Genomic DNA, 9,454 nt, shown 5'->3' with positions numbered 1-9,454 from the left:
TCACTTTTAATACTCCTGAACAGATCATCAGTGAAGAAATATTCTAGTTATTGTAAGACGTGATTAAATTTTAGCTAATAAAAATCTGAAGAATGATTAATGACTTTTTTCATTATTATCATTTACTGTTTGGTTGGCTTATAAGCTGTTAAGTTTTGAAGTTACTCTTAACATTTTATTTTATACGGTATTTAATTGGTGGTATTTGTTCACCACTCTATTATATTTTTACAATAATTCAGAGTTTGAAACGTTACATTAACAGTCAGTTTTGATAAACATTTCTCCTAATTGTCAGAAAACCATTATTAAACAAAATTAAAATGCTCAGACTATGAATCAGTGTTTCTCTAAGCAGTGTTTAGCTCCCGTTTCTGCCACAGACACTGACAGTTTATGGGTTAATTGAATGTGAATAGACTGTCAGAGCAATAATGACTCTGTTTTGCTTGAGGCCCAGATTATATTAACTAATTCAGCTTTTGATCGTACAATGCAAGTTTAGATTTAGACCCAGAAAGATCTGTTCTCTGACTGATCTACACATACACACACAGACACACACACACACACTGTCTGAAACTACTTGTCGCAAGCGGGGTCGCAGCAAACTGGAGCCTAGCCCTTCAACAGAGGGCATAGGGCTGTGGGGGAGGCAACACACCCAGGACGGGACGCCAGTCCATCGCAAGGCACCCCAAGCAGGACTCAAACCCCAGACTAGAGTCTAAACCCCCCTAGCTGATCTATCCATTCTTGATGTATTGAGATGGTATCAGTATTCAAATGCATCATATACTGAATCACAATTAGACTATAGTTTCTATTGTTTCCAGTATATAGAATACGCTTATACAGCTATGTACGTTTTGAAGGAATAATAAATTTTGTTTATACATTATATTCAAAAATGCTCCAGGCTTTCTTTTGTTCAGATATATTGTTTGAATTTATGTTTACAGTTAATGATTTCCAACTAATTCATTTCACTCAGTTTTTTTGTGTATCCAGATAAATTAACCAAAGATTCTTTGTTTGTGTCGAACGTCTCTGGTTCATTGGAAGTCCTGCCTTCAGTGTTGGACGCAGATATGTTCCTTATTTATATTTTTATTTTCTCCAGTGTCCCAAGTTCAAAATTTGATTAAAAAAAAAAAAAATCTTTTCGATTCCATTAGGAAATACTGGCACTGTTGACTGGAATGAAGCGGAGCTGTGTCTAATAGACTAGAGTCTGAACTCCCCACACCAATTATCCACTATCAATAATAATCCGTAATCTCACTCCGGGCTTTGTTTATTAAATATGACTCCTCGAGCAATACACAAAAACACGTAATGACATTTATGAGCATATAAATGGAAGCTGGAAGATATTAGAGCACTTTATTTTTAAGTGTTGTTTGCTGGGCACTCTACTGTCATGCCACCATATATGCTAATGACAATTTGCAGCCACCAGCCCTTGACTAGCCCTTCGCTCAGTTAACTATGATGACAAGCTGGATGATGTATTCAGTTAATATACAGAGTTCACAAGACATTTACAAATTTTACTTATTGTGACCTGAAGTTCTAAACAAGAAATTTGATTACAGTGCAAAATAAAGTGTCCAGGGAAGTCAGTCAGCTGTGGACATCAGGCAAGTCACAACACATTACAGCTGACATTATGTTCGAAACTAAAATCTCAATATAGCAAAGACTAAATATTTAACGCATCTATCATATCTTATTTACGAAAACATAGCGTCTAAATTTTTTGCAGTCTGCGGCATCGGCTGATTGTGCAGTGACAACGGCCGATTCCTGTTCCTGCTGACAGTCACCAAAGGTGATAAAGGTGATGCTCTCGACCACGAGCACACATTGGATTTTTAAACACTTTACAAAACATCAATAAAACAGTAATTACGAGAAAGACGCCACTTTTCGGTGGGTGCTTGAAAAGAGCATTCAAATTTGATTTTATTCCGACCTAATAATAACACTTTGCATTCTGGGATATTGGGCTATACACATACATGTTTAGTTACTGATGATTGTCTCACATGATTATGATGATGACATCACACTTGATAAGAGTTGTCCACAGTCTTTGAATTACTGATCATACATGAATGCAAAATATTGCTTCTTTGCTTTTTTCGTCCTCTTTTTCCAAATATGTACAACCTTTACGTATCTCCTATGAGCCCAAAATTTAATTTCAAGGAATTCAACATTTTTTAATTAGTGATCATGAATAATGTTTTAATTATCTTTAAATTATACATCTCTGCCACCCAAAAAATGGACATCTCTGTTAGGTTGATAATATCTGAATATGATGAGGTTCAAATAGCTACCAATATTTTTGAAAAACAAATTTGTTTTGATGATGCATACCTCTTGGTACAGCTACTTGGCTCGGTGTCGTTTAAGTATTGTGTATTGTTTTTTCTCTCCAATACTGACAGGAAAATAGTTAAATTATTCAGTGTTCAGACCTTTTTCAGAGAACCCAAAGTATTTCCCTGCATACCTTTTGTCAGCCTATTTGCTTTAAATATTTAATTGCAAAATCTATAAATAAAATTGATCCGTTGGTATAACACTTGCAACAAAATGTCATTTTGTTCAAAAAAGAAGTTTGACGTGTTTATGAGCAAGTGTCTGAAATTCCCAGAAGATTTTCTGATCGGTGTCAATGAGACAAAGTATATGTGCGCAACTGCACATGTCATGTATTTGTTGCATGGAGGTCAAATTAAAATAATGGATGTAAGAAAATTTCTCGTGTATGCAAAAAATCTGCCAATTTGCATCTTTTTTTGTTAATAAGTAAACCCCAGCCCAACTGATCACTGTGTACCATTTTTATATAACTAGCTATACATGAAAATAGATGGTGGCTGTCAAGGCCTCATACCACCTTTCCTGAAGGGTACGAGGCTGCGACCATGGTAATTCGCTCCAATAGAATAAGCTACCAGCTGAGAGACAACAGAGGCAGATGGCGTCATGCGACGCAGAACCGCAGCATGTTCGAGGTGTGTTTTCTTGTGTGCGTGTGCTTGTACACATTCCAGGATGGCTCTGCGTCCACACAACTCCCAGAACACACTTTAATTTCAGTTTGCAGCTGGTAGCGTCATCTGGCTTCGGGTCTCAGCGGCATTTCAAATATTTATTAAGCCTGGGATGGAGTGTTTATGACTGTTTCATTCCTGTTTACCTTTACTCATTGTCGTTTCATGGGAGTTGGGATATAGTGGACATATAGGGGACCTTTCCTAGATACCTGCTAAGATGCCATTACATTCACATTTGCATTTAGTCATTTAGCAGATGCTTTTCTCACTGAAAATGCAATGTGTTCATTATAGCAACAGAAAGAGAGACTTTGATGCAGATGAGTGATTCTAAAGTACAATTAACTTGTTACTTTCTACCATATGAACTAACGTATGCCACATGAGTAATGCACTGTATTGCACTGTAATGCTGTATCGCACCATTGCACTGCTGGAGATGTGCATGCAGTGTTAAACACTGGAAATGTAATAAACATATAATCATACCACCGCTCACCTAATTCTCCTCCAAATTGTTTCCCATTATCTCACGCTTGGTGCCAACCTCCCTGTTATTAACACCCCTTCTCAGCCAGATACCTCTTTACACAGTTCGCAAAGCACACTGTACAAAAGACCTGTCAGCCCAAAAAGTGTGTGACGCTTCCTAAGGAATGGATGCTGCTGGAGTTTGCGGCCTAAAAAATCTCACAAGCTAAAAAATAGCTGGAATGTATTTGTTTTGTACATCACGAGCTAAATCTGCACTGCTGCATGTTTTATTTATTGGATAATAAGTCATTAAAACCTATATGTTACAACTGAATTGTTGTTTTGTTAATATTCATCTTCTTTGCTGCTTTGTTATGTTATTAAAATATATAAATGTTCCCCTTATTGAAGATAAACAATAACCTTTGATTTTCTTAATTTCAAATTCTGCATTTCCATTACAATAATGAAATACTACATCTTCTACACAGAAAGTTATGTAAATGTTAACAAATGCTAAACACACTGAGCTGTCAAAATAAATTGGGTTTTTCGACATATTTGCATGTTTTGACTTGAGGAGAAGGGGGGTGACTCCCCAGTACGGCCTGTTTGGAAGCTGCTCATCCAGTCCAGGGTCCCAGGGGTGGGGCAACACGCGTGTGCCTTCAATTAAAATTTCATGGCCTGTGAGGATGCTGCTCGGCATCTGTTGGCAGAGGGGGGATGGGGGGGGGGTGACAAGCGCGTTAAAGTCAGCAAAGTGATAGATGTTAAAAAAGGCAACTCCTCTGCGAAGAAAGATGGTCACCAAGAGTGAGTGGATGGAACGCAGTCCGTAAACGTCTTCAGTTAAGAGTTGTCTTTTACTCAACGTCAACTGTCTATTGTTTTGATGACTGAAAACAACTGTGTTTATAAAAGGATATTAATGTAGGGTATATATTTATGTGGATGGATGGATGGATGGATGGATGGATGGATGGATGGATGGATGGATGGATGGATATTGTTGTTTATATACTATTTTGACCTGAGATACAATACAACTCCATTTAATAAATTTCAGTTAAGAACAAGGTATTTGTCAACATATCAAATAGCAAATATCAATTAAGAACAGAGAGGACTGGTAGTGTAGTGGTAAGAGCTGCTTCCTTTGGGCCTCAAGGTTATAGGGTTGAATCATACCCCCAGCTATATTACCCTTGAGCAAGGTACTTAACCTGAATTGCTCCAGTGAAAATTAACCAGCAGTCTAAATGGGTAAATAATTGTAAGTATCTTAACAAGTTGCTTTGAAGAAAAGTATCAGTTAAATGAAAAGATGCAAATAGAATGCATAGCAATACTACTGTCTTTAGACCCAACAGCTGTAGGTCTGAATCCCACTTTTGGCTGTAATACCCTTGAGAATGGTACTTACCATAAATTGCTTCAGTAAAATTACCCAGCTGTCTGAATACTTGAAACAAGCTAATGTTGTAAGTTGCTTTGGAGAAAAGTATCAGCTAAATGAATAAACGTGAGTTCAATTAAACGAGGCATTTTGTGCGACCTCGGAGGCTTAAACAAGTCTGAAATCTGTACTGTGTTGATGGAAAAACCTGTCATGGGCCATGAAACACAAGTCTAATCTTAGAGGAGCACAATACCAGGATGTCATTGCCAAAACACGTTGGTATGATGCCATAACAGCCTAAGGGTTTTTCTTGAACCAAGGAAACACGCACTTCATTTGAATATGCTAATTTACAACAATTTTTGCGCTATTTAGCGGATCTCAGATCCTTTTAATAAACCATTCAGGCTCGCTGTATTTTTGCAACACACACAGCCTAGCCCCGGATGGGAACGGAATAAGATGATGCTCACGAGAGCTGACAGTGTACAGATTGATGTTCTGTCGAGCCTCGTTTGGGAGGCTGCTGGGTCTCTCTGTATTCAGCAGACCGGCTTAGAAAGGAAGACAAATGTTAGGTAACCCCAATTTTTCACTCAGCCTGGCGTTTCATCTTTATTGTCCCTAATTATTTCTGGGCTTTAGCAATTAAGAAGTTTGACAATGGTTGGATATTATTCTTCTAAAAGTTCACTTTTGTGTACTGCTTTGGAAGATGGGCCTTTTCGGCTGTGTGCACCTTTTTTAAAAATTTGCAGAAGCACAACCTTATTGTTTCTTAGATAATTTTCAGACTGAATCTGCACTTTTATTTTCTTGGCATTGCTAACCTAACCCTAATCCTATGCCTTAGTGGTTTTTGCTTTAGGCTTATGTGAACTTCTTTGGATCTTTTAAGATTTCAGGGTGTTTAAGTAATCTGTGTAATGCATATTTAATTTTAATGTTGTATGCTGTAAAAACATAATCAATAAAAATCCTCATGATGGGACAACTGGTAGCGGAATGGTTAGAGCTTCTGCCTTTGAAAAAAAGGTTGGAGGTTTGAATCCCACATCCAGTTGTAGCACCCTTGAGCAGAGTACTTACTCTAAATTGCTCTAGTGAAATTGCCCAGTTGTTTAAGTGGGTAAATACATGTAAGTATCTTAATGCTGTAAGCAAGTTTGGAGAAAAGTGTCAGAAAAATATACACAATAACTTTAAGATGATGCCCAAATAAATCTTTATGCCGCTACTACTGTAAAGTAACACAAATGTTTATATGTATCTCAGAAAAAAAAAAAAAAATCTTACTAGGAAACTGATCAAGAATCATGGATATTTTGCTGAAGTTTTATGACGCTACAGCTGGGATCGCTATGTACAGTCAGCATTCACAGGTCATTATCAGTCTGTCGGTATCCAGGTTAGTTCCTTGACAGCCTCATGTATTCAAGCCAAGGGTATTATGTAGAAATAAGAAAACACAGCCAACAGAGAGGTGCCAACCTCTGCTGAGGAACTGTCCTGTCCATCTGACTGGGTGCTGCACATTGTGGCAAATCTGGTTATTTTACTTGTACACTTTGCAGACCTTCTGAACACCTCTCAGTATGGCCGCATACAGCAGCTGAAAATATTATTTTCAGTATGGGACCATTGCCAGGCTCAAAAATGTTATGCTTTACTAAGAGTTGGGCGTGAATGTTAAAGGAAATCGCAAATTTATACATATTTTATTTATTTATTATCTATTTTATTTATTATTTTATTTTTAGCAATTTATTATTAATTGCGAAAATGCAGGTGCAGTTCCGAGCACACCCAGCCATCGTATTTTTATTCAGATAAGCTAAATTTTTACATGATCGTAAAAGCAGCATGAACTGGGTTCCATACTTAGTGCTACTCATAATGCATTGGGTTAAGTTCCTTTATTTAAGTGTGATGTTTTTGAGGTCTTTATAAAAATCTTTTATTTCATTGGGAAAGTTAAGAAGTTCATAGCTTCAAACACATCTGTAAATTAGATTAAAAAAAAAACAAAAAAAAACATATTTGCTGTCCATAAGTTTGGTATTTTCGGGACAATCATTGCTGTCACGACAAATTTTATATACACAGTGTATATACAGATATATATATATATTTAATGGAGAGGATGCAAACAGACAAACCAGAGCCATCCAGGACTCCCAACTGTCACAACAAATATTCAGTATGACCAAAACCATTCATTATATACTTATGTTAAATTAGATTTGATACTCTCCTTCTTAAGTTGTGATCACCTTTTCATATCCTTAGAGCAATAATATTTTTGTTCATACATAATTCAATAAGAAAAATGCTAATCACAAGTAAGAAAAAATACTTTATGTCACTGTGTTACCAGAAACCTTAAAAATACACTGTTGTTATGCGCTGGAATTAACATATATATTGTTTTTAAATTTGTCTGTAGTGGGACCCAGTCATCAGAAAACAAGATGAGTGGCCTTTCTTTCCTTTTCCATCAGAATGAAGAAGCTAACTTTTCCTGTTTCCGCCACTGTTCCCGTAATCCAGTTTATCTCATACCAAGAGAATGTGATATATGAGCATCTCCTTTCAAAATTTAGTTTTCAAAGGAATGAAAGGTTGATTTCTCATGGCAAAAATAATAATCTGTATCCAGGAGGCCAGAAGGAAGGGTCTGACTTCATACGCATACCTCCGAGAAGGTTCCAAGCGCATCCCTGAGGAATACTCTGTCTGGAGCAAGAGGTCAGTTCTGTGTTACAGAGCCATGTCTCAGTTCACCTTTTTATATTACCGCTTGAATATGCAGTTATTTTCCTCCAGCAGTAATAAAGGGAAGACAAGGAAGAGAGAGATATCCATAGTTCAAAAGCTTTTCACTGAAGACCTTTCCCTTTAATTACAACCTGTTGCTATGAAACCAGTTAACGTGACGGTTGCAGGAATACATCAGTTTTATTCTCATTTCCACAAAAAAGGAGGACTGACTTCATGATAAGATGGTGACCCATTTGTTTTTTGTCCATTCGTACCATTTCTATCTATCTATCTATCTATCTATCTATCTATCTATCTGTGATTTTTTCTTCTTCTTCTTATTATTATAATTATTATTATTATTATTAATAATAATAATAATAATTTTATTTATTTTAATTATTCTTATTACTGAAGGGACCATGCAATTAACCTTCTCAAGGCCAAATTATTGTTAGCAGTAGGAAAAATATGTACCAGGTGGTGCTAATTTACAACGTCTATCTGGAGAGGGTTAAATTATTATTACATTATTACTACTACTACTCCTACTCCTACTGTTACTACTACTACTGCTGCTGCTGGTTTATTTTATTTTATTTTATTTTATTTTTGTGAGGTGTCATGGTCCCTGCATTCTCTGTGTAAGCGACTGACAGAATTGGCCAGGCATGACTGCAGGGGGTCAGTTAACTTGCTGTGTGGGAGCGATGTGTTATGAATGCAAAGAGAAGCAATGTCGCAGTCTGCCAAAACAATGGCTAATGACTTTTTGCTCTTTGTTTGCTCACAGGGTGCCTTGATCTCCGAAGAAAAAAGGTTAGCTATTATTGTTTTTCTCTGCACTCCAAAATGCAAACTCTAGCAGTCAAATTGCACCGTACATAAAAAGCAAAGCTAAAATATATTGTGGTCACAATTAATTCCTTCCAACAATGACCAGAACCCCACAAAAAGTCATTAAAGACCACAAATTGGCAAAAGTGGCTACGCTGTCTGCTAAATGGCAAACATCAATAAATCATTTAATGACCAGGTTGTATGAGATGTTATGTGCATTCCAGTCGGCTCTATTTGTGACACAGAGCCCTGGAAAACGAATAATGCACAGCGATTCTTCAGCGACTGAGGGGAGCAAGCAGTGCCATGAGTCCCGTTCTACTGGGTCTTCACTGTACAGAAAATATCTATGGCACAGTGTTTTTATACAAATCCAGAGAGGGCTGAACTGGCTAAGCAATCATGAAAGTAGGGTCGTAAGTCACCTGTAACTGCCTTCAGAAATCTTCCATCTAGAAAATCAAAAATTAAAGAACTGGTAAAAGGCATCAGCTCTAGTTCTCTCTATGCTATGTTCTTCTTAATCATCGCAAGCTGACTTACACTTACCAAACACATCATCTGCATCTGGGGAGGAAAAGCACAATTCCGTTTCATGCAAAGAGAACTGCCGTCGAAAACCTTTTCATTTTTAGATGGTTGTGGCGTTGTTTTGATGTTTCCGCAGCTTTGTGAGTAAATCTTCTAAGCTTTAGCCATGCAGCCAGGGTATTTCTTGGTTTTAAAGAATTATAGCAAAAACATCATTATCTGACACTCATGATGATTACATTTAGACAAGCTCACTGGTTATATATAGTACCATGACTGCCCACATTATTTAAAGTGTCTTTTTTTTTTTTTAAATGCCCGGGCTCATTTAGACCTGTACAAAAGACAACATGGTCCCATAAACCTAAGCGAT

The sequence above is a fragment of the Scleropages formosus genome, chromosome 19 (genome assembly GCF_900964775.1).
Source record: "Scleropages formosus chromosome 19, fSclFor1.1, whole genome shotgun sequence".
Taxonomy (NCBI): domain Eukaryota; kingdom Metazoa; phylum Chordata; class Actinopteri; order Osteoglossiformes; family Osteoglossidae; genus Scleropages; species Scleropages formosus.
The sequence above is the reverse complement of the archived record's forward strand: the minus strand, read 5'-3'. Positions refer to the sequence as shown.